Here is a 26,658-nt window from a genome sequence, read left to right on the forward strand (position 1 = left end):
GAGCATCATACACCTGAAGATATTTTATGCATAGTCCTCAGAAGGTCGCCAAATGTCTAAAAATAAAAAAATACAAAAAAATAAAAAAATAAAGAAAAATATAAAAAAAATGAAAAAGCAAAAAAGTAAAGGAAAAATTCAATTCGTCCATTAGTGAAAATCATTGTGGCGCTATGGGAAAGTAACTTGGTGAAAACCTATTTAAAGGCATCAAGGTAAATAATCCACCCACCCACCCGATATCCATATTGTTTAATCCACGCCACTGCATAAACCTTCTACCACGACATCCATCACCCTGTTTGCTATCAATTGTCTGCTTCATTCTAACAAGAAAATTGATCCAATGACTATGCCCTCCCCCCAACAAAAGGAAAAGGAACAAGGTGCTCCTAACCGCCTCCACAAATGTCGCGATTCATTTTAGTATCCTCCACAACAACCCTACCCATTTCTCCCACTAAACTACCCTCAATAGACTGGTTATCCATATGATGATGAGTCTTCACCTGAATCATGAATAAGGATCATCGCATCAAACTGAGCTTTCATCCCATCCAACTGAGCTTCCATCCCAGTTAACTGAGCTTAATTCCTAGTCCTGAGCTTAGGCTTCTTCTTGACTTGTGTGTTATCCAAACACTCATCCACATGTACTCCATCAAACCCCCAACAGTCAAGTGTCATATCTGTACTCAGGTGTCTATGTCATCTACTCTATTGCCTATTCAGATCCATCAATCACTCTTGCCTATCGGGATGCATCCTTCCCTGGTCCGATAGTTTATCCACAATCCTAAGTCCTACACTTGGCAAGAGATGTCAATTGGCCATGTGCATTTTGTTTGCATGGTTTGATCCTTTTATTTAGACTTGCATTTTGCTATCCCAAGACTACTCTTATTTACAGTTGTCAGGATCTATATCCTGATATGTTGTGGGTTGGTGTATATTGGGGCATGTTTTGTGGTAAGGCGTGTTTGAAGGTTTTCCTTGTATGAACCTACAACCTTGCATTAGTGTTTATCAACACTTGCATGGTCGTGTGCAAGGCATACCTGTTTGTTTGAGAGTCAATCCACGCCTTGGGTTTTTCATGACATCCTGATTCCTATAATCAATGGTGTAGACTACCCTTGGCAATATCAAACTAGGTTGGCTCTCCAAATTTTATGCACAACAAGTCTCCCCATCCATTTACCATCATTGCATTTCTCCAATCATTTCTCCCTTTTGCATTTTGGAGACCTCAATTTATTCCTCCCATTTTCTTCTATCCCACCTTAGGTCATTGTATTATGATTGACACATTCTCAAAAATTGTGCATTGTCCATATAGGTGCATTATTCATTTTTTATTTTGTACGGTGCATTATTCATTTTTTATTTTGTGCGATGCATTATTCATTTTTTATTTTGTGCAGTGCATTATTCCTTTTTATTTTGTACAGTGTGTCCATCATCTAGTTTGCATTACAATTTTTTTTTGTATTCTTCATTTTTATTTTGTATGATGCGTCCATCATTTAGCTTGCATTATTCATCATCGTGTACATATTCATTATAGATTAGTCCATTTAATCAAATTATGCATTTTCAAATTTTGGTCCATCACAAACAAAGAACAACTATGCATCATATAAATCTTTCTTTTCTCCAAAATCATCAGAAAATCCAAAAATAATATATCATGTATTAAACATTCTACATCATAAAATCCCAAAAATTAAATATATATATATATATATATATATATATATATATATATATATATATATATATATATATATATATATATATATATATATATATATAGCTCATATAAGCCTAGATAATCATCCCGCATCCATGAAAGTGTTAGTAACATGTCATAAGAAAAGGCATATATAAGCATCCATCCAACATCATAAATAGGTCAGCACAACATATGCATAATCATCATGAGTACATCATATCATAAAATAATAAATAATGTCCATAATAAAGTACATGCATGCATATACGCTGCCAAAAATTATATATCTCTAAAATGAATATGACAATCATGGTATAATGGCTTCCCCGAAGGGTCAAAATAATATGCAATGTCACATGGAGCTAACTATCCCCTTGTCTCTCCAGCCCCCTCCTCATCCCCTCCTCCTCTGGATGGTCCTGCACCCCTTGTCCTTGGTGGTCTCATACCCACTAACCCTCCTGTCTGCTGACTCTAACTTGGGCGCTGACTATATGTCCTGTGCGATCGCACACTCTTTGTGTATGATGTTACCCTCTGCTCAGCTGGGTCAACTCCATGGTATAGTCCCCTATAGTATGCAACCTCCTGCCTTGCTCTCTCCGCCTTGTCCCGCTGCTACATCTTATCCGTGTACATCTGACTCAGCCCTACGGGGACTAGAATCTGTCACATTGCATCCCTCTCTCCTCATAGACAAGTCACATCTTCCTCTTCCCTCTGAACTTTGGCCAGGAGACTCTAACTCATCATCCTATTGCTGAAGTGTACTCTGCAGGTCTCCAATCGATGTCCCTATCCTAGCCTCCTCCAACATCCTCTCCGTATCCTCTCCCTCCCTCCACAAGTCCTCCACCCTATCTGAGCCGTCTGAAATTGTAGCGTCGTAAATTGTACGCACTTGCTAGGGTGGTACAATTTCACACCTAGTTTAGCACCCGCCTTGGCGCACTTTGCATTTTGCATTGCATTTCCCATTTAGCACTTAATTAATTAAATTAATTAGGTCTAAGGTTCTATTTTATCATCTCCTATATCATAAAATTGGGCCCTTTTCATTAAAGTGTGCCCCTTTCATTTTATTCCTCCTATACATCATTTAATGAAAAACCCTAATTAGGTCCTATTTCGAACTTGGGGGCTTGATTTCGGGGGTCAAAACATCTCAAAATCACCTATAACTTTGGGATTCTCTCTAAAATCATCATATCTGACGGCCCTGAAAATTTGGTGAAAAGTTGTCGGGACCATGGCGCCCGGAGAGGACCATGGCGCCTGGAGTGCACATGGTCCGGGACATTTTTCTCGAAATTTTAGGAGCGCGATCCAATCATAAAATAAAGCTTAACCCCAAGAAATTGGCGGGATATTCAATCTCTAGGTCGACCAAAAGTCGAAATTAAGACCTAGGGTTTCATATATAAGAGCTCTCTTTCTTCATTTGAAAAGATCAGAAATTTTGGCTTTCAAGGACCTTCGAGGCAGCGAAAGAGCAGATCTTTGAAGACTTCAACAACATTCAACATCCATTCATCAAGCATTCATCAATTTCATTCATTCATGTAGGGCTTTGAAGATATTGAAGAGCAATAAGAGATTACCGACTGAAGATTGGCTTGTACTCCTCCCTTGGGGTTGGGTATGATTTCATGTTGTTTTCATGTCTTTGCATAAGATTCAATTACATCACTTATACATGCTTTAGATCACTTTGCATCTTGGTTTAGAGCATTTACATTATCATTTACAAGCAATTAGGGTTTACTTTCTAGGTTGCTCTAGTTTGCTTTCTTGCATTTAAGGACCTTGCACACACACTAGTTCTGCACACACAATACATTTTACAATACAACTTGGCTATTCATGGAGGTGGAAATCACCGAAGTGGGGGTTTGACTAAGGCAAAACCCTATATAGCCGCCCACCACACCTTTTCAGATATAAGTGCAGGTTTCGGGATTCGGATGACGCCGCAAGTTACAGATCCGGAAGAAGCAGACGGAGACCGAACTTCACACCAAATCTTAGAGCAAAAGACCAGGACAGGGGCGTGGGGCGCCCTGGTCCTACCAGGACAGGGGCGCTGGGCGCCCTGGTCCTTCTGACAGCAGTTTTTAGCATTTTTGACAGCTTTGCAAAACAACAGTTTTCGGAGTAGTTTCAGGGGCAGAATCAGGACAGTGGCGCCCGCGCCCCCGTCCCAAACATTTTCAGTCAGATTTTAACTCCGGGTACGCATTTGCATTCTTGTTTTATCCTTGTGTTTACAGCTTTCCATTGTTTAAGTTCAATTCTGCAATCTTGTTATTAGTTCATACTTGCACTTTGGGGTTAGGGATTGAACTTGCATCATTTCATCTTTCAATTGCAACAAAGGAATAGAAATCCTAATAGGTAGCCCCTGGCTCTCTCTTCCACAAGAAGAAGTAGCCAATTGTGTGATACCTCTAGGCTCTTTCGTATTCCACAAGTGTGTGGTTGAAAGTGGGATTAGGGCATGCTTGCTTAGTGTCACTTTTTCTCCCACACATTTTGGTGAACCCGACGTGAATCTATCATTGCTTCCTCTTGCATTGCATTTGTTAGATCTAGATCTAGATTTAGTGTGTTTTTATTTCATTTTCATTAAAAAGAAAAAAAAAAGTGTGTTTCTTTGCATTGTGTGTTTAAATTTTATGCAATTTCAAAATGTCAGATTTTTATTTGCAAGATGTTCATATTTGTGATGATTATGAGTTAGATGAATTTTTGAAACCTAAATATACTAAACCTTCATTTTACCAAAAACTCATAAACATTGTTACTATGCCATTTCGTTGTGATGAGAAAGATAAGTCGAATGATTCCTCTCAAGGGTACATTCCTATCAGCTCTTCCACTAAATCTAGTAACATGGTTGTTTTCAATGATCCCCTCTATGAAGAGATATCTCCTTTTGAATCAAAAGATAAACCTTTTAATAGATATGATCATGCTTTGTTGAATGATGCCCTTGATGCCTTTGTGTCTCCTAAAAAACACTCCCTTCATGAGGATCCTTTTGTGCAAGAAGATGACATTATCCCTACATTTCCTAGTGATAGCCTTTCCTTTTCCAACAAAATTCCCACTAGAGATGATGAATTAATGATAAATGCTTACCCTTCTCCTAAAGTTGGTCTTACCCATAAGCATCCCTTAGAGAAAGAAGATGAAATAATAAGCAATTTCCTTAATTCTCTCTCCCCTAAAGATCATATTGAACATATTTTGAGGAAAGAGGATGAGTTTAACACATCTATTGATGCTCTCCCTCCTAAGGATGAGGAATTAATAAACAATGTTATCTCCTCTCCCGAAATTGACAATACTTCAAACATTCCTTTCAACAACCTCACTATTTGGGATGAACCATTAGAAGAAGGTATAGATTATTCTCTACCCCTAGCCAAAGGGGATGAAATCAAGATTGGAAACTCCCTTGATAGTTTCCCCCCTTCCTTGAATCTCAATTATTCTCCCTCTAAAAATAAAGCATCTCCCTCTCCTCAACTTGGTTCTATTCATAAGGAAACCCTAGTTCAAAGCAAGATGGTTAACATTTCTTTCAAAGATCTCCCTCTCAAAAGTGAGACTTTAGAGAGTAGTGTTGATCCTTCTCCTAGAGAGTTTATTCCCCATGTAGATCCTGTGATGATAAAGGATGATATGACCTTTCCTAGTATTACTCTTCCTACTAGAACATCAATGCCTATCCCTTGTCTCTCTCCTAAAATTGATTTGATCCGTGATAAGATTTTAGTGCAAGAGAAGACTATCAATAATTCTTCCAACACTTTTGTTCATTCCTCTAAACCATCCTCAATCAATTTGATACATGTGAATGAGACACCTAACAAACCTCTCTTCACTGTCCAAGGTGCTTGTCCTTCTCAAAATTCTCAACCTTTAAATAAGCCTATCTTAGTGGTTCAAGGTGGTTATGCTAATGATTCTTTTTGCACGCCTAAGAAACCTATTATTACTGTGCAAGGAGGTTATTCTACTAAGAGCCCTTATGAGTATGCTAAGCAACTGACTAGAGAGAGTTATCATGCGGTTGCCCATACCTATAACACAAGAAACAATACGCAACCTAATCCTCCTCCAGTTATCCCCACTTCGCTTCCTCCTTCCCAACCTATTCTTCCTGAAGCTCCTCGTATTTCACAAATGCTTAGTAAGGACTATGATCTCATAGAACAACTTAAAACTACCCCTGCTAAGATATCCCTTTGGGATTTGATCCAAACTTCTTCTACTCATCATGGAATGTTACAAGATGCCTTGAAAGATTTGAATGTTCCTCCACCTAATACATCTAGTAATATAGTGTCTTTGGTTAACTCTGTGATGAATCCTAAAGCTCAAATTGTGTTTACCCAAGATGAGTTGCCTACTAGTGAAATTAAACAATAATATGATCCCTTGATGATTGTGGTTATCATAAATGACACTACTATAAGACGAACACTGGTAGATAATGGCTCTGGCCTTAATGTGTGTAGCATTAATCTATTGCATAAGATGAATGTGGATACATCCCTTATTGAGCCTGACTCTCGTCCCATTCGAGGCTTTGATAATGTGGCTAAGTCTTCATTAGGTATTATCACCTTACCCGTCACAGTGGGACCTGTTACTTTGCCTACTCCTATCCATGTTATGTCAGGAAATCTAACATACAACTTGTTATTAGGGAGACCTTGGATTCACAGTATGCAAGCTGTCCCCTCTACATTGCATAGACAAGTTAAATTCATTTATAACAATAAGACATATACCTTGATAGGTGATACTAATTTTCAATCTTGTTTGCAAACATCTACTTCCAAAGGGAGTTCTTCTAAGCCTTCCTCTTCTAGTGATGACTCTTTGAACAAGATACCTATGGATGAATCCTCACCCTTTGATAATCAAAATTCTTTGGGTGAGTCTAAAGCTCCTGAAGAAGATCCTTCTCGACTTAAATATACGCATAAAAAGGCTTTTGATCTTGAGAAGGTTCTCGCAGAAGACGATTGGGGATCTCTTGATTTTAATCCTACCTTTGTAGGTGAGTATAGGGTTCCTCCTAGAGTGCTTAAAGTTAAAGAGAAGGAAGAAACTAGAGATCAATCAGTCTTACCTGAACCTATGAGCAATAATTTTGTGGCCACCTCTCAAACTTCTTCTCCTCACACCTCTAATTATGAAGAGTTTGATTCTTTGTCTTATGAAAAACCACCTTCTCTTCCTGAAATGGCTGATCGTTATGGTCGTGGTTTTCGCATTTTTGCTAAGCATGGGTATCATGGAAATGGTTGTGGTGCTCATGAACAAGGGATAAAAGTTCCTCTAGAGACTAATTTTCACAATTATGCCTTTGGACTCGGCTATAATCCCTGCAAACGCACTAAAGCATCTAAAAGACCATCTCTTAATGTGAATGCTATATTTAGTAGTGATGAATCATCTTCTACTTCTATCAACTCTCATTCCCCTCATAAGGAAATCTTGGCGATGAACAAATCTCTTTATGACTCCCCTCAAATTTCTAAATCCACTTATGAATCTTTATCTCCTATTCATCATAAAGTCCTTTCCTCTAGGGATAAGGCTCTAATAAATTACACTCATCCCTCTTCTAAGAGTTCTTGTGACTTTTCTTCTTCAATTTTATACATGTTTTTGATCTCACTTATAATTGAGCATTTAGCATGTCATATTCAAATACCTCATTCAGTCTATCATGTCTTTAAATAACATTAATGGCTATTATGTTGCTCATCATTATGTGACATTGGTAGCTCATTTACTGGGGGCTCATTGTCATTCATGATCGTACAATTTCAAGTGCAATCATATTTTTGAAGCAACATAATAGCCTAAATTTTCTATGTTATCTCTTGTTTCTATGGGGACAAGAGTGATTTCATATATCGCTTCTTTTGCTTATGTCCAAATCTCTCCCTAGAAGATTGTGTAAGTCCTCATTGAGGCAATGATCTTTCCTTATTTTTATCTAAGGATCCACTTTTTCCTATTCCGTGGATGGTGTGAACTTTATTATTTGATGTTATTCCTTGTATGCATTTGTTGTTGTTGGTTCAAGGATTCTCTCTTACAAGAGGTGTAAGTCCTTGACTACAACCTCTTTTGCACTTGGTAAAATACATCCATAATGAATTCACTCTCCCAATTGGGTTAAAAGGAGCGTCATCCTTCATTAAGAATCACTTTCACCTCACAAAAGAAGGAAGTATTGCATTCTTATTCTCTTCTTTGTCTTATTCTAGAAGATGTTATATTTGTTTAAGACAATTCCTCTCGGGGATAGGTGTCTTTTGTACAAAGATCTCTTCTCCTCTAAGGATCTCCTTTACACGTACTACAAGATATCCCTTTTCAACTATCTTATCCTTACTTAAAGAGTGCAAAACTCTCTTGCTTGGATCTATGACATTGTTGCATTTTTGGGGTATCTTCTTTTGTGATGAAGGTAGGTATCCTTGTTCTACTTTGCTTATGACATAAACATTACACTTTTTGAGCAATGGGTCATTCTCGGAACCAGAGCATAGACTCTTAGAGCGAGATGTCTCCATTTTCTTTTATGCAAGGTGATCATTCTCGGAACCAGAGCATAGACTCTTAGAGCGAGATGTCACGCTTTTGTACTATACATATACAGGTTGTAGCATACTCGGGCATAGACTCCTATGAGGTGCTTCTAACCTCACTTACACACACACGCACGAGGTTGAGTGGAACTAGCGGCATAAGGCTAGACTTTCTCACTCTCCTCCCTTACATGGATCACCTAGACAGACTCTAGGGGCTAGTTTTCCATGTCCTTTTCCCATGGATCACCTAGGCAAAATCTAGGGGCGAGAAGTCCATGTTTTCTCTCTCACTATTCTTCTCATGGATCACCAATGTGTGTATTCATGCTTTTTTCCTTTCTTTTCTTCTCTTTGCATTTTGTTTCCATTTACATCCTTCATCTTGTGTTAGAGAACTCTCAAATCCTCACACTCTTTGTTGTGTTGGAATTGAGATTTGGTCCTCTTTCTTACCAAATGATTCTCCATTAGTTTTTGATCTCATATCAAATCTTCTTGTGAGCATTTGTCATCAATATTCTTTAACAATTCGAAGTGGTAAACATGATACCCTGTTTCAACTCACTAAAATTAGCAAGCCGAAATAGGGGGGGGCATATAGCTACCCTCGAATTTTCATCACCTTCCTTAGTAAGCATTAGGTGATTTTGTGATCTAACGTGTGTTTTGTAGGGTGCGGTTCCTAACTGTGTACTGCAGATACCGCTGGGGGCTTCGTTCGACAGACTTATGGATATATCCTTTTTCAAATAATGTTTACTTTTCTGTACTTTAGCTTGCATATGCACGTAGTGTTCATATGACCGCTAAAGTGGGGGCTAAATGTAGCGTCGTAAATTGTACGCACTTGCTAGGGTGGTACAATTTCACACCTAGTTTAGCACCCGCCTTGGCGCACTTTGCATTTTGCATTGCATTTCCCATTTAGCACTTAATTAATTAAATTAATTAGGTTTAAGGTTCTATTTTATCATCTCCTATATCATAAAATTGGGCCCTTTTCATTAAAGTGTGCCCCTTTCATTTTATTCCTCCTATACACCATTTAATCAAAAACCCTAATTAGGTCCTATTTCGAACTTGGGGGCTTGATTTCGGGGGTCAAAACATCTCAAAATCACCTATAACTTCGGGATTCTCTCTAAAATCATCATATCTGACGGCCCTGAAAATTTGGTGAAAAGTTGTCAGGACCATGGCGCCCGGAGAGGACCATGGCACCCGGAGTGCACATGGTCCCAGACATTTTTCCCGAAATTTTAGGAGCGTGATCCAATCATAAAATAAAGCTTAACCCCAAGAAATTGGCAGGATATTCAATCTCTAGGTCGGCCAAAAGTCGAAATTAAGACCTAGGGTTTCATATATAAGAGCTCTCTTTCTTCATTTGAAAAGATCAGAAATTTTGGCTTTCAAGGACCTTCGAGGCAGCGAAAGAGAAGATCTTTGAAGACTTCAACAACATTCAACATCCATTCATCAAGAATTCATCAATTTCATTCATTCATGTAGGGCTTTGAAGACATTGAAGAGCAATAAGAGATTACCGACTGAAGATTGGCTTGTACTCCTCCCTTGGGGTTGGGTATGATTTCATGTTGGTTTCATGTCTTTGCATAAGCTTCAATTACATCACTTATTCATGCTTTAGATCACTTTGCATCTTGGTTTAGAGCATTTACATTATCATTTACAAGCAATTAGGGTTTACTTTCTAGGTTGCTCTAGTTTGCTTTCTTGCATTTAAGGACCTTGCACACACACTAGGTCTGCACACACAATACATTTTACAATACAACTTGGCTATTCGTGGAGGTGGAAATCACCGAAGCGGGGGTTTGACTAAGGCAAAACCCTATATAGCCGCCCACCACACCTTTTCAGATATAAGTGCAGGTTTCGGGATTCGGACAACGCCGCAAGTTACAGATCCGGAAGAAGCAGATGGAGACCGAACTTCACACCAAATCTCAGAGCAAAAGACCAGGACAGGGGCGTGGGGCACCCTGGTCCTGCCAGGACAGGGGCCCTGGGCGCCCTGGTCCTTCTGACAACAGTTTTCAACATTTTTGACAGCTTTGCAAAACAGCAGTTTCCGGAGCAGTTTCAGGGGCAGAATCAGGACAGTGGTGCCTGCGCCCCCGTCCCGAACATTTTCAGTTAGATTTTAACTCCGGGTATGCATTTACATTCTTGTCTTATCCTTGTGTTTACAGCTTTCCATTTTTTAAGTTCAATTCTGCAATCTTGTTATTAGTTCATACTTGCACTTTGGGGTTAGGGATTGAACTTGCATCATTTCATCTTTCAATTGCAACAAAGGAATAGAAATCCTAATAGGTAGCCCGTGGCTCTCTCTTCCACAAGAAGAAGTAGCCAATTGTGTGATACCTCTAGGCTCTTTTGTATTCCACAAGTGTGTGGTTGAAAGAGGGATTAGGGCATGCTTGCTTAGTGTCACTTTTTCTCCCACACAGAAATATATTTGTCAAATCCTCCACCTCCCTCTGTAGTCTCCCCACCTCATCCTGCAGGCTATCCACCCTCGCTCTCTCCACCTGCATCTCCTCCTCAAGGGTCTGCACCCTCGCCTTGGCTGTATCCCTCTCCTGTATGTTCCTGTCATGCTCCCCTCGAGATACCCTCTCATCAATCTGCATCTCGACATCTTGTACCTATACATCAGGGATGTCCATGGACACTACCTCATCGCCTCCCCCCTCTCCCTCTCCTACCACCTGGCCTATGGCTGCAGCTGGTACTTGTGCCTATACTAGCATGGGCACCTATGGTATCTAGTGTTGTCCCCTCCCCCATGCTCCTCCCGTCCTCATCACTCCTCTCGTCTACCTCTAGGCACCCCTGCCTCCTCCCACCATAATTCTATTCATAGGAGCATCCTCCTCTCCAACTATCTCATCCACTGACGACTGAAGATCATCATCCTCTAGTACCCCTAGAATGGTTAATCACACTGGCTAGTGGGCCTCCCAGCAACACTTGTAGGCTTCTGCCATACGAAGATCCTCCCCTGCACCCCTCCGCTCATCCCAAACCATGTAAGTTGTTTTTCAGAAAACTAGTCCTAGCCTCCAAAGGGTTCACAGTTTGCCCCCATGTCCCTGCCTCTCGTGTCAGTCGTGGGTACAATGGCACATCGCCCACTATGTCCTGGACCTGTCCAAACTGTCGGGGCACCTTGTATGGCACATAATACTCCATGACATATATTGATCTCCCAAAAAGCCACATCACTACCCCTTCCCAATGTAGCTGCTACTCCCCCCTCCATCACTCATTGTCCAAAAATGGTCTCCATTGAAACTGCATGAGCTCATAAAAAATGCGTCTCCAGAACCATATAGCTCCCATCCTAGTATAATGCAACATCCCCCTGTATCAGTCTATATAAGGGAATCATCGTCGGCTATCCTATACCCCAACTAGCCAAGTCACTGTAATGTGCTCCTAGGCCCATTTATGAAGCAAGGTCACCCCTACTGATAGACTTGCGTACTCTCGATATACAACTAGATGAATATCATGATACAACTGCACGATCATCGCTGCTCCCCATGCATACTCTGCACAATCATGTACCATATAGCACACACACCGACTCCATCCAATCAGAAACCCATTTCCTCCCAAGTTAGGAATCACTCATCCACTGAGGAATCCATAGACCTTGAGCACCAATCGTGGAATGTGTTGAATCTCCATCACCCTCCCTATGTGCATCTGTGTCCTATCCTCCATCGACAACACATCCCACTCGCAAACCTCCCATAGATAGAAATATGCTGTGTCCAGCCTATACTTAGGAATCATGCCGCAAATGGGGATTTTCAAGATCCTCCACATGTCCAACAATGTGATAGTGGCCTCTCCTGTGGGCAGATGGAAGGTACAAGTCCTACTGTCCCACCTCTCCACCAACATAGTCATTATGGCTGTGTGTGCCCTAATCCTTGACCACCGGTTGACGAAATCCAATCCCACTGCACTCAATATCTATAGCTAATCTATTGCCAATCGCCTATATAGGCTCATCATCGTCAGCCAGTGCTCCCTCGATGCTAGTGGTCCTAAGTCCACCTGCATTCAGGCAAACAACTCCATTAACTCTTTTCATCCTTTCTAAGTTCCACCCTATTCTACTCTACGTCTACCCTACCCTAAGTCTGGGGCATCCATATTACCCTCTAATCCAACTTCTGACTTCTACCCCTCTACTTCTTCATTTTCTACCCTTTCTGGTGCTTGTGCTGATTTACTCAACGCACTTGGCAAAACCATGGCGCTAGAGCTATGCCAGAGTCGGATGCGCCAAACACCACCACTCTACCCCAAACCTAGACCCTACCCTTGACTAGTGCAAGAATGAGCACCATGTGCGTATGTCCACCCCGAATACCCCAAAATCCCCAAAACCCTGTGGGCACTAGTGCTATTCACCAATGCTTGCACTAACCTAGGAGCACGTGCACTGAAATGACGATCAGTGCATCCACCCCGCTTAACTTCTAACTTAATTTTAGCCCTACAAATTTTACCCTAAATTACCAAATCACAAAGTGGGCCCAAGGTACATACCGGTGGAGCATAGTGGGTTGGTCTCCCATGTCAACAGACCCTCTCTGTGTGATTCTAATTTGTGGGAATGCGATCCATATCTCCTTCTGCTCTCTGGGCTCTATTCTCCTCCAATAGCTCTATGTGACAATGACCCTTCATTGGGCCCTGTGTGGCTTATATGGGCCTCCTCATGGGCCCACTCCTTGGCCTCTCCCCTTCTTCTATCTTTTCTCGCGTTTCCTCAACCATTTCTTCTTTTCTTTTTCATCCGTTTATCATTCTCCACCTTTTTCTTTTCGAGAATTTTCCAATTTTTTTTTCAAAAATTTTTCGAAAAATTCTCCAGGGGGCATATACCACCCGCATTTTATGCAAAGGCATCTCTTTTTTTTAATCTTTTACCCACTGCCAATTTTCGCCGCTGTGTAGAAGAGGGGCAAAATGTAGACGCTTAAATTATTTTTTAAAATTAATTTAACCCTCCTACATAATTAATTAATTTAATCGTGTTAGCCTTTATTCTTTTGAATATTAATTGAATTGAATTTAGTTAATATTGTCACTATAGTCCATATAATTGATTTATTTTCCCTTTTTTTCTTCTGAAAGCACTCAAAAATTAATTCTTCTTAATCCCCCCTTTAATTAATTAATTAATCCGTGTTATTCCTACAAATCACCTTTTTCTAATCTATAATTAGCCTAATTAATTCTTCTAGAAACCCTCATAATCCTACTTAACATTATTCTTCAATTTTTAATTGCCCCCTCATTATTTCTCCTAGTCAAATCCTTCTACAAATCCTACGTGCTCCTAATCCCCACCTAATTCTTCTAAATAGTCTCCTTAATCCCTTGTTAGTGGCTAATCTCTATTATTAGACATAAAAGTCAACCATAGCCATTTATTGCTAAATCCTCTTGTCCTCCTCACCTTCCACCTTAAATGCTCCCTTTTGGGTGAATGTGAGATTTTCAAAATCTCACATTCTCCCATGTTTCTCACCTTCCCAAGTAATTTTAAAATTCCTTTTCCCTTTTCCAATCTCCATGCACACAATATCTTGGGATTTTTTAATTCCATGTGCATCCCCCAAGGAATTTTTGATTCCTTTTATCCTTCCTAGGTATATTGGGAACTCTTCCCCATATACCTTGAGGAGGGTGGAGACAAGAAATGCCTTTATGGAAAATATCTTGATCTCCACCCCCCTTGTCATGTCATTGTCCCTGTATCCATGCGATCTCTTCCTCTCAATACTATCCCTCCATTGCCTTCTAATCTTGACCATACATTTTTCTCCATCTAATTCTATAAATTGGGGTCTCCATCCCCTCATTTGACATCTCCAATCTTAGCAAGTTCAGGCTACCATCTCAAGTCCAAGAATCCATTCAAGAGCTTACACTATAGCCAAATTTCCTACACATCCACACTTAGCCACTTTCATGTCACTTGAGCATCCATCATACATTCACTAGTCCAATCCTTGATCCATTTGTTGTGCACATTGGAGAGTCATCCACATCAATCCATTGAGATAATAAAATCAAGTTGGAGAAGGGGTGCTACTTCAACCTCATCAAGAGCTCAATCCGAGGAAGAAGGTGAAATTTAGGGAAGGTATTATTTGTTCTTTTTAGTGTTTTATGCTTTTTTTTTTTTCAATCTCTTTAACCATTATGCATTCCTTGGATTTTTCCCTTCTCCAGTCATTATCAATAATGAACCTTTTGAGCTATTCAAGGCTTCTCGAGGTCTCCGCCAAGGAGATCTATTATCTCTCTATTTGTTTATTATCATGGCTGAGGGCTTGAGAATATTCATTAAGTTTCAAGTTTCCCAAGGTTTGATCCAGGGTTAGCATTGGGGTAATGGGTTTCCAACTCATTCCCACTTGCAGCTTGTGGATGATACTGCATTAATGGGCATTTCTCAAATACATGAAGAAGACAACTTTAGACAAACTAAGGATATTTATTTGGTTCGATCGAAACAAAAAGTCAATGAGCACAAATCTTCTATCTATTTTGTTAATACTCCTAAGCTTATTCAAATATAGAGTGCCAACATTTTGAGATTTCAAATTGGTTCCCTTCCTTTAGTTTATCTTGGTATTCCTTTGGTTGTGGACAGTCAACTTAGGGTTTACTGGTAAGAGCTATTGAATAAGTTATGTAGGAGGATTAATCATTGGACTCATAGATGGCACTTCATTTTTAGAAGAGCGACTCTTCTAAGGTCATCTATCCAAATTCTCCCTATTTATATGTGTTTTTTAAGGTGTCTCCTTCATATTTTATTAAGGAACTTGATACTCTTTCTCACCAATTCCTCTGGAGTGGAAATTTTCTTTCTTATAAGTTGAGCTTACTTAAGTGGGAGACTATTTGTTGGCCAAAGAAATAAGGGGGTCTTGGTCTTCGTTCAACAACTCTGAATGGGTAAGTTCTAGCTGCTAAATTATATTGGCAGTGGTGTAATAATCAAGATCGGATTTGAGATAGAATTCTTATTAATAAGTATCTAATAGGGGTTGATAGTTTAGATGTTACTCGATGTCACCTTGCAGGGAAGCGATCTATGATTTGGCATACTTTGAAGATTGGGGCAAAGCTAATTAAATAGGGGCTTTTTTGGATCTATAATAGGGGCTTAGGAGCTCTATTTTGGTTTAATTCCTAGGATGGCCACCCTCCAATCATTTCAATGTATTTGCATTTACAATCCCCTTGTGATATTTTTATTGGAGCTATATGGTGTAAGGTTGCTGATTATAAGATTGTTTAGCATCTAGGACATGTAGATTTTTGTAGATGGAAAGACCCTCAAGAATGACCACCTAGAGGGACAGATGAAGCATGACAAGAGTTAGCTCAAATTCTTCGTACTAGGGAGTACAATTACCTTGCAGGGAAAAATATCCTAGCATTGGGTAAGGAACCAATTGGTAAGTGTTTGGTGGCTTTGAGGTACTTGGATCTTGCAAGATATATGTTTGGGTGAGTAGGGGTTCCATGCTGGAAATAGGTGTGGAACAAGTTTTCTTGGACCAAAAGCATTTTTTTTTCATGGTTGGTTTTTCAAAATAGATGTCTTGGTATAATTTATGCAAGCACAACTTCTAAGGACCTTCTATTTGTGTTTTGTATCTTAATAATGAAGAATGTATTTCTCATATTTTCTTTCAGTGTTGTTTCTCTAGAAAGATTTGACATCTTTGGTGGAAAGTTTGGAATCTAGCCTATGTGGATGCCTCCTTGTTGGTTGAGTTTTGGAGCGACTTAGGTAAGCCTCTAGTTAAGACCTCTACTCTTTAGGTAGTGTGGGTTATTGGGCCTACTTTCATTATATGACATCTTTGGTTAGAACAAAATTGTCAGATCTTTTAGGATGAAAAATTGGTTTTCCAATAATTATGGTGGAAAATAGTTCATACACTTGTAGAGACTGTCTCGCTGAAGTGTAATCTTTCTAGTGTTGTGGATCTTAGTGATGTGAATATTTTTTCAAAGATCGAGCTTTTCTAATCAAGGAATTGGCACTTCTATTGGTCCAGGATGTAGGCTGGTTAAAGGGAACAAATGTAGACAGTTTAAGAGGAGCTTGATTAGGCTGGCTGATGACTTCCTCATACTCAAGAAGTTCTGAAGATGAATATTGATGGCTCTTCTAGGACAAATTTTGGCCATGCAGTATTGGTGGTACTGGTAGAGATAGTTATGGTGATGTTCAATTTTTCTTTTCTGTTTATAAAGGGTTTCATACAAATAATTTCATGGAGGCTCTCACCATCTTGTATGCTATGGAGAGAGGTTGTGATCTTGGTTGGAAAAGGATTATTTGTTAATCTATCTCACAAGTGGTGGTGAATATGTTGAATGAACAACACTTGGATGATACTAATTGGCATTTAGCTATGATTATCTAATAGATTCTAAGTTTGATTAGGTTTTTAGAATTTATTAATTTTTGTCATATTCCTTGGGAGTGGAGTGGAGTAACATATTGCCTTGCAAGATGGGCATCTAATCGAATGTAGGGTTGGAATATTACAGATAGGTTACTTTTAGCTTTGGATTTATCCCATATGCTAGACCAATTAGTTTTTGAGTATAGGAATGGACAATTCATTGCTTTTTGAAGGTTGCTCATCATTCTTGCTTTGTAATTGTTGTCTACAAGGGAAAATTGAAATGCTAATTAGATCAAATAGGCAACTACTAAACCCTCGATCTAAAGAAAAAAATCTATTCGTATACTCAATAAAGGAGTACTTGAAAGAAATCAACAAAATCAAACAATTACAAAATAAAGCAAACGCATGTTGATGCTCAAGCCCTTGGCCTCTACTGTCCTTCTTCTTCTTGTGTTGTATGATGGCTCTTAGAATCTAGTATGACAACTTGCAAAATCGATTCGCAATAATACGAAGATAGTGGTTGTTGATAATAGAGATTAAGATTGAATTTATAGATTGTCCAGATTTGATTCGATGATCAAGATTGAAAGTTCAACAGAAAGATCAATGACTAAGAATGATTAAGAAAAGTTGGTTGGAGATAGTTACGATGTGGAATTGATTGCATGATTCAATTAGATTGAATTGATGCTATTAGATTTCCACAATTCATATTATAATTCTTTTAGAGCTTCTAGATTAGATTGTGTGCCAAAATTTTTTAACATCAACATTTTGAATCACACTTTGTGATTCATCATTTGAATGAGAAAGAGTTGAAAGGAGATGAAAAATCCTGATGATGAATCACAGAGTGTGATTCAAAACGTTGTTGTTAAATTTTTTGGCACACAATCTAATCCAGAAGCTCTAGAAGAATTAGATTGAATTGATTGAGAGTTAAAAGGGTTGATTGAATTGTTAACTGATTTGATTGATTCAAAGAGTAAATTGATTGATTAGTCAGAAAAAGGTGATTGATGAATCACTAGTGGGAACTAAGAGTAAATAGAAGTTAGCCATTTTCAACATGTATTGTAGGAAATTGTATGAAATTAGCATCTAGATTGGATTTGGATGAATTTGGATTTTTGAAATGTGAAATTAACTTGAATTTGGACAAATGAAATTTAAGAAATTAATTTAATTGAAAGGACATAATTAACAAATTAAATAATTTGAAATAATTATTTAATTATGGGAAGATGGAAATTGAATTTAATTAAATTATGAAAATTATTTAATTAAAGGGATGTGGTGAAATAATTAATTAAATAATTTAATTAACGTTGGAGGAAAATTAGATAATTAAATAATTAGAAACTATTTAATTATGAGAAAAGAGGGAAATTTCAACGTTTGAAGTTGAATCAAAAGAATGAAGTTAAATTAGAAGAATGATAATAAATTAATTAAATAATAAAATTATTGAATTAATTAAAGAGGAAAATTAGTAAAATTAGCGCTCACAGGTATGGTACAATTTTAGGTGTCTACATTTGCCCCTCTTTGAAACAATGCAATTTTGAGTGTTGTTTCAAAAAATAATTGCAAGTGTTTTTTTCCCTAGTATGTTGAGAGATGGAGGTAATATACTCCCTTGAGTGATTGTTTATGAGTTAAAGGCATAAAAGATCTCTCAAAAGAGGAAGAATGTTTTTGATAGGGTGTCAACCCTTTAACATAGTCATGGACTATCCACAACACATTGACAACAAAAAAGTTAAACCAGATGAGAGTTCAGTAGGAAATAAACAAACAAGAGTTTAGCATTATTTAAATGGTAGGGGCATACTCGATAACCAAAAAACTAGAAAAACAAGTCCTAAGATCTAAAGGACCGGTTTATGGGGCCCTATCATGTCTATGGTCTTATCCGAGTCTTCAGAAAGGAAATTGTATAGTTCCATGGCAACTTGTTTGTTAGCTTCTTCTTCAACAGTTTTGTTGTGGAGAAGAGAAAGTGTCAGTAGTGAACTGTGCGAAACCCAAATGCAGAACTTGTTGATGTTGACCTATTGCTTATCTCTTGCATCCAGCCTGTTGTTAATTGCCTAGATTTCCTCCTTTAGTCTGTGAATTTACCCATCCGTCCCTAGGCTGTCAATGCAAAAGGGTCTGCAGCTCACCACTTTAGGTTCCACATATATTTTCTTATCCTCCTTGAAATCCCTACCCTTGTCCTTTTTCTTTTTCTTCTTGTTTTTATCGATTTTCCTTTCTTTACCTTTGGCTTCTAAGGCACCCAAATCATTTTTCTAGGCTTGCAGGTCAGAGGCCATTACAATACTTGGCTCCATCCCCTCAATGATATTGTCCAAGGTCACTTTCACCAGAGTCTTAGAAGGTTGTGAGGCATCGGATCCCAAAGAGAGGCCAGGGTCCTCCAAATGAGCACTAATCATGTTGATCGTGTCATTCTCTTCCCTTAGGGAGTATTTTTCAATTTCCGCCTCGTTGCCCTCGTTAGGGTCTTCCTCAATAGAAACATTGGTGTGGATTTCACCTTTCTTTTAAGTTGAGCCTTTGGAATCTAGCCTACAAGACCTCCATGTTCCAATTGTGTCATCAATAGGGTCTTCCTCTTCAAACTCTTCAAAACTAGAATTATCAATGATAATTCTCTTACGTTTTCCAATTTTGCCTTTTCCTTTAGAGCCAGAGGGCTTCTTATGCAACCTTGAGGGGGGGAGGACAAGTGGGAGTGCTCAACTTATTAATATTGATAGATGAGGAGGGAATCAAAGGGGAAACAAAAGCTTCATTAGAGAGCTGAAAGAACCTAGATGGGGTGAAACCAGTATCAAACGCCGCCAAAGGGTGGGAGGTTGGAAAAGGGGGTTGAACAAGCATGATATTTCTGGGGGACAAAGGGCCACATGATAATTATAAAGCCTATAAATTAAGCCCTAGTGGAGGGGAATTGGAGGTTTACCTTCATTCTTGGGGTCAAGGAAATCCTTAATAGAACTCTCCATAGAATGGAGTAGGTAGAAGGGTAGGTAAAGCAAGTAATAACTCCTAAAATGGTTCAACAAAGGCAAGTGATAATAATAAAAAATCTTATGACGCCCTTCTAAAGTAAAATATTTCATGATCAAGAGACATACCACATCCTAGGGATACTTGAGCTCCTCTCTAGTGAACCCACCTTGAAGTTTGACCGAAGTCTCCTTTCCTTTGAAAAACTTGTTCATCCCTTCATCGTTGGTGGTATGACTATTGCATTTCCATCTTCTCCCTTTCAGGGATAAGCTAGTTTCCTGGGCAATGACTTCCTCCGTAACCTCGAAAGAGATTCTACCCACAATGACTCTTATGTTATTCCATGAGGTCACAAACTGTATAAAAAATTGTTCATCATGGCCTTCGAGGAATTCCATGAATTCTGCCACTCCACCCTTAATGCAGTAATTTCATACCATGACATCCTTCTTGAAATCCTCCAAATTATCCAGTTTATAGAGAAATCTATCCCCACCCATTGCAGACTCATTGGGGCAGATAGTTAGAGTTTTATCCTTAACTCTGGACATAGAAACAAAAGCGATGAAACAATGCCTTGTAAAATAAAACTTTTCTTGCCATAAAAGATTAGGATATCATGCAAGCCTTCCATGAAATAATTGCCACAGTAATTATCACCTTCCGAAGAGATTAAAAATAATAGTCTCAAAGTCGGAGCATGAAAAATCATCATTGACCAAGCTATCACGTGTCAAAAAACCCTCAACTTGCCCCCCAGATGCAAAATATTCCATATGAACCTCATAAATAATCGCACAGGTGGATTGCACCATCATGAGATACAAGAGTCAATGCCAAATAATGATAAAAGGATGAGTATTATGGTTTGTGGCATAGGTGACAATCCACCTCAGATATTTGTTGGTGTCATTGGGTAGGGAGTTATGATTTTTTGATTTTGAAAATTCCCTCCTCCAGCATTCTCTAAAATTTCTCCAACATCTCAGACGTTGTCCATTGAGTCCAAGAGCTGCTATGGCATTCACCACCCTGTTACCTTCTCTGTAGATATGGTTCAATAAGAAAGAATCAAAGGCAGATATAAGACTAAAGATATCTCTAATGATACCATCAATTCACAAGTTGATTCTATTCATCCCTTTAACAACATCAATTATTAGTTTAGAATCACCTTCTATAGCGATAACATGAACATCAATGGAGAGTGTGATATAGTCCCCAGGCTATTGCCATAGATTCAGATTGATTTATTGAATAGTCATTCAAATTACCAACATAAGTTGCAACAAAGTTCCTAGTAGGAGATCTTAAGATTATACCCCCAACGACCATACCAAGCCTTGTAGCACCATCGAAGTTGAGCTTGATGTAACCTTGATTAGGAGGCTTCCATTTGGTATTCAATCTATGTATGCATTTGGAATTATCAAAGGCTACAAAAGAGGGCAGAAAGTTCCACATGTGTGCAATATCATAGTAAGAAGTAGATGGGGGATTGGGGGGAAATTTAACAAAAGTGACGGCTAGATTCTCCAACAAGAGTTTTAAAAATCCCCAAAAGATCGACTCAACTAAAGCTTCAGTATCCTAGAAAATATTGTTATTCCTTTCTTTCTAGATATTCTAGATCAAATGCGGTGGTATATGTTTCTAGAGCTGACAAATTAGGGGGTTGTGAGTTGAGCCTCCCCATTCCTACACAAATTAAATCAAATTTCATTCATAGACCAATGGAGGTCAAATTTCTGGTAGACCATCCCCCAAAGTGTTCTAGCAAAGTCATAATGTAGGAAGAGATGTGATGAGTTTTCAACATCCAATTTACATAGGATGCATCTATTAGGGAAATGGAACCCCATCTTGGAGAGATTGTCAAGCATGCGTATTTTATTGTGAAGGGTAGCCCACTAAAACAAATTGATTTTGCGGATAATATGAGGATTCCAAATTTGCTTCCACCAGTTTGGGGGGTTGTTGATTCTTAGGAGACTACAATAGGAAGATTTAATAGAAAAAGGCCACATGAGTTCTATTTCCAAATAAATTTATCCTCTCTGGGGAAGAGGGGTAACCTAATCAAATTTAGCATAGCCTGTATTTCACGAGCAACACACAGAAGATGTGGTTGATCCTGGCAGTAGGAAGAGATGTCCTTCCAGGATTTGCTAGAGAAGAAGTCAGAAACCCGCAAGCTAAAAAACCCTATGGTGGAGTGATAAATCCTTCTAAGGGAAGAGGAGGAAACCAAAGGATTGTCTCCCAACTAGAAATCTCCCCAGAACTGAATATTTCTTCCATTTTCAATGAGCCACCTCATGCCCTAATTGACAATGTCTCTACATTTGAGGATATTATTCCAGATTTCAGATCCCCTAGGGACACCTTCCACCTCCAAGAACTTGTAGAAGCTATCTTGGGTGAGGTATTTAGCGCTCATAATGTGACCCCATTTAGTGTTTTGACAACTCAACATCCAAGCAGTTTTGGCCAAAAGAGCCTTGTTAAAATGAGAGATTCATTTGATCCTGAACCCACCATATCATTTTGGGAAATAAGCTTTATCCACCTAATCAAGGAAAGCCTCCTTTTCTCTCCCATTCCCGTCCAAAGGAAAGTCCTTTATATTTTTTCAAGTTTTTCAACCATTGAGGTCGTGATTTTAAAAATTGAGAGGAAGTACATCGAGATCCCTTCGAGGGAGGAAGCGACGAGCTAAAGTTTCACTACACTACTTAAAAGTCTTCCCTTCCACCCAACCATTTGCTTTTGCATTCTGCCAAGAATAGAGACCCAAAATGAGTTAGAAAATTCCTTCACATTTAGAGGTAGTCCAAGGTATGTACCTGGGAGGGATACAATCAGACACCCCAAAATGGTCTTTATCTTGGTTTGGAGTTTTTCAGTAGTGTGGAAAAAATAAATGTTACTTTTATCATAGTTGATATGCTGGCTGGAAGCCTCAACATAGAAATTGAGGAAAGATTTCCATTCTCTAGCCTCAACCACTGAAGGAACCCCCAAAAGGATGGTATCATCAAAAAAATTACTACAAGACCATAGGGGGGATCGAGGAAGTTGACTTGATCCCAATAAGAGTTCCCTTGTTGATGAGGTCCATTGAAGTTTCTTTTTAAGACTTTGGCCAAAATAATAAAGAGATAGGGAGATAGGGGGTCTCCATTTTGGATTCCTCTTGAAGCCTCAAAGGGTTCTCTAGGGATCTTGTTCAATAGACAAAGTATGTGATCATTGAAATGCATACTGATGAGATTTAGCAGCTTATCACCAACCCCAAGCCTTCTGAGGGCCTTGAATAACAAAGCCCAATTTACTGTATCATAGGCCTTTGAGATATCCATCTTCAACACCATACCAGGTTGACAACTTTTATCCATTGAATGAATCACTTCATGAGTGACAATGGCTGCATCCAGGATTTTCCTTCCTGGAATGAAGCCTTTTTGGCAGGAACTTATAATATTACCCAGGAATGATTTGATCCTGTTGACGAAAACCTTAGAGAAGATTTTATACATTGTGTTGCATAGACCGATGGGTGTAAAATCCTTTGGATGAGTAGGCTCCTATGTTTTAGGAATCAAAGCAATAAAAGTGTTGATTAACTTCTTTAGCAACTTGCCTGATCTGAAGAATTCCTTGGTGGCCAATACCATATTCTGTCCAACAATGTCCCAAAAATCTTGGGAGAAGGCCGGGGGGAAGTCATCTAGACCAAGAGCCTTAAAAGAACCCATTGATAAAACCGCATCCCTAATTTCCATCCCAGTGACCAGTGCCATTAAAATATCATTATCATCCTTCGTGAGAGGGGTAGGGAGATATTGGCATAGGGAGTCTTCCAAGCAGGGGTCCCTTGGCTTGTTGTCCTCTTCAAAGAGTTTAGAGAAAAAGTCAGAGGCCAAATTACCAAGAGCCTCATCATCTTTGATTTCCCGATTTTGGTCATTTCTTAGATAGGGAATGAGATTCCTTCTCTTTTGTATACTTGCCAAGAATGTTATATGAGAGTTAGAAGAATTATTAGTTTGATTGGATATAAGAGATGGTTGGAGTGATTCAAAGATTGATTGTTTGGATTGATTGGTAAAGATAAAGTCTAGTTTTGAGATGGACACATCCTATATAAGACAATTGATAGATGATCATCTATTTTTAGGAAAAACACATCTTGTATAAGATAAATGATATATGAATGTTGGATGAAAGATGAAATATGATGAAAGTGAATAATGATTAGTAAGAAGTAAATAATGTTAGTTGATGATAGACAAGGGTTGATCAAGATCAAATTTTGTTTAATTTTGATGGATGATACCATGGTCTTGAAGTCTTATTGTGCTTTTATTGGTGTATGATAATATCATCATTGAGCCTTATTATGTGGAAAGTGGATATGTTGCACCAATGTGATGACTATCCCTTTGTGTTAATAGGCATGTTGTAGACAAGGAATGCCCCGACTCATACTAGTGATAATAGATCCGTGTCGAAATATGTGAGGAAGTAACCACAAAGCATGCTAATATGGATGCAAGAAAGTATTAGACGAACTTTGACTTGTATAGGATGTTCTAATTATGCCAAATGGAACCCTAATCAAACATAAGGAATTTAGTTTCCCTAATAATATTTACAAGACAAATTGTAAACAAAAATTAAAGATAAAAAATCATGATCCATCCTCACTCCTCTAATCACTTGTAGATATCCTTGAGTAGCATAGGAACATGAACTACAATAAATCAATAAAAGATAAGACTCACTGGACCAAATGGGTCAACATGCATACTAATATATTTATTAGAGATAACTGTTTCTTGATTTGATAAGTGTTTGATAAGATGATCATGATGTCTAGTTCCAGAAATGAAGTACATCGTATAAGATAGATCTGTTTGGTTTTGAGTATGCCACATCCTATATAAGACAAATAATAATTGATAAAGATTGTTAATGTTGATTAGGCAATTGACCAGTTAGGTTGTATGCTACCTTGATAGTTTGTCTGTTGATGTGTGATTTATTAAGTTCAATGATTTGTGTGATTTTCTAATTGTCTCTACTCAAATGTCTAATGTTGCAAGGGGATAATTTATTATGAATTGTGAATGATGGATTGTTTTTGTGTTTTGATTACTTTTCATATTTTTAAGGTTTTCTAGGATTACTCAATGCATTTGGATTTTTCTTTAGGACATTTTCCAATGTTTTTGGATTTTTGGGATTGCTTTGTTTTTTTGGATTTTTTTAGATTGTTTGATTTTTTTGAATTTTTGACTTTTTAAAATTGTTTTCCATTTTGATATGTTTTTGTTTTGCATTTTTGAAAGATGTCTAGATCACTGATTTAAAGACATATGTTAGGATTTATTCTCAAGCAAGATGTATTTATTTGCCCCAATGTCTAGCAAGGCATAAAACATTATGAATGGATGAATAAATTGGTGGGATGGAAATGGATAGGTGAAAGATGGAGGTAGCTTATTATGGAATTAAAGTTGATTTGGTTTCCAAGGACTATCTCACAATGAGACCACATGTTTATCCAAGCTAAGAAATTTTTATTACAATGTAAGGTGTTAGAAAGGTGCTTTGAATGCTATGGGGTGCACAAAAATGAACATGTTAAGAGTATTTTGAAAACATTTTTTTCTTTTTATGTTTTTAGTTTCGATCATGATCAAGGGATGGATTTGGATAGATAGGATAAGAAAGATCCAAGGTGATAATGGATGATGGAAGTAAGAAGTGGATAAGATAAGGGTTACAAAGTGAAAGGTATGGATAAGGAGAGGCTAATAGGATGCGTAATGAGTATGGAGATCCTTATAATTATCAAGATCAAAGGTGGAAAAGGGAGTATGAATGTAGATAGGGTGATGGATAGTGGATGAGGGATAATGAGAGATATGGTAGGTAGGATAGAGTGGATGAGACTTGTCCCCCAAGTGTAGAGTGCAAGGGGATGATGGATTACACATGATTCTTATTTGCCAATTTTTCATCATGGTATCTATCCAAGACACCACAATAAGTGATTTTGACCATTGGACAAATTATTTCTCTTTACTTTTTTTTTCCTTTTTTTCTTTTTTTTCGAACTTTTTTTGAACATAATGGATTCATGATAGGAGATGACGGAAGGAATCAAGTGTCTCATTATTTCGATGGTACCGATACTAAAGGGAAATGAAATGGATGATAAGATGGAATAAGAAAATGATTTATACAAAGGATTGGATGGGAGGTATGAAAGGATTGAAAATAGGCGTTGGATAATGGATAGGATATTGGAAGATTTATGTTTTGGTGGATGGAAATGTTTTCAAGATTAATGTTGGAACACACCTTGAGGAATGGTGGAGTGATGGAGGACAATTGGATTTTAGATTTTGAGATTGTGATAGAGTGGATGTGGATTTCAGGACATAAGGACCCAAAATGGATGAAGGAGGTAATAGAGTATCTAAGAGTAGATTTTGGGACATAGAGAACCAAAATAGGTTTGAAAATATTTAGATGGAGGAACGAAGGAAGCCTTTGGAATAACAAGCTTGGATCCAATTTTAACTTTTCTTGAAGTTGCAGTGTTTCTATGATCGACTTCGGAATCTACATAGTTTTTTATTTTTCTTTCTTTTGTGGTTATTTGGAATGCATTGCTTCTATAAGCGACTTAGGCATCCACATAGTTTTGGAATTTTCTTTCTCCTTGATGGGACTTTGTGGCCTTTTGGATATTTATTTTTTT

Source organism: Cryptomeria japonica, chromosome 6, assembly GCF_030272615.1.
Source record: "Cryptomeria japonica chromosome 6, Sugi_1.0, whole genome shotgun sequence".
Taxonomy (NCBI): Eukaryota; Viridiplantae; Streptophyta; class Pinopsida; order Cupressales; family Cupressaceae; genus Cryptomeria; species Cryptomeria japonica.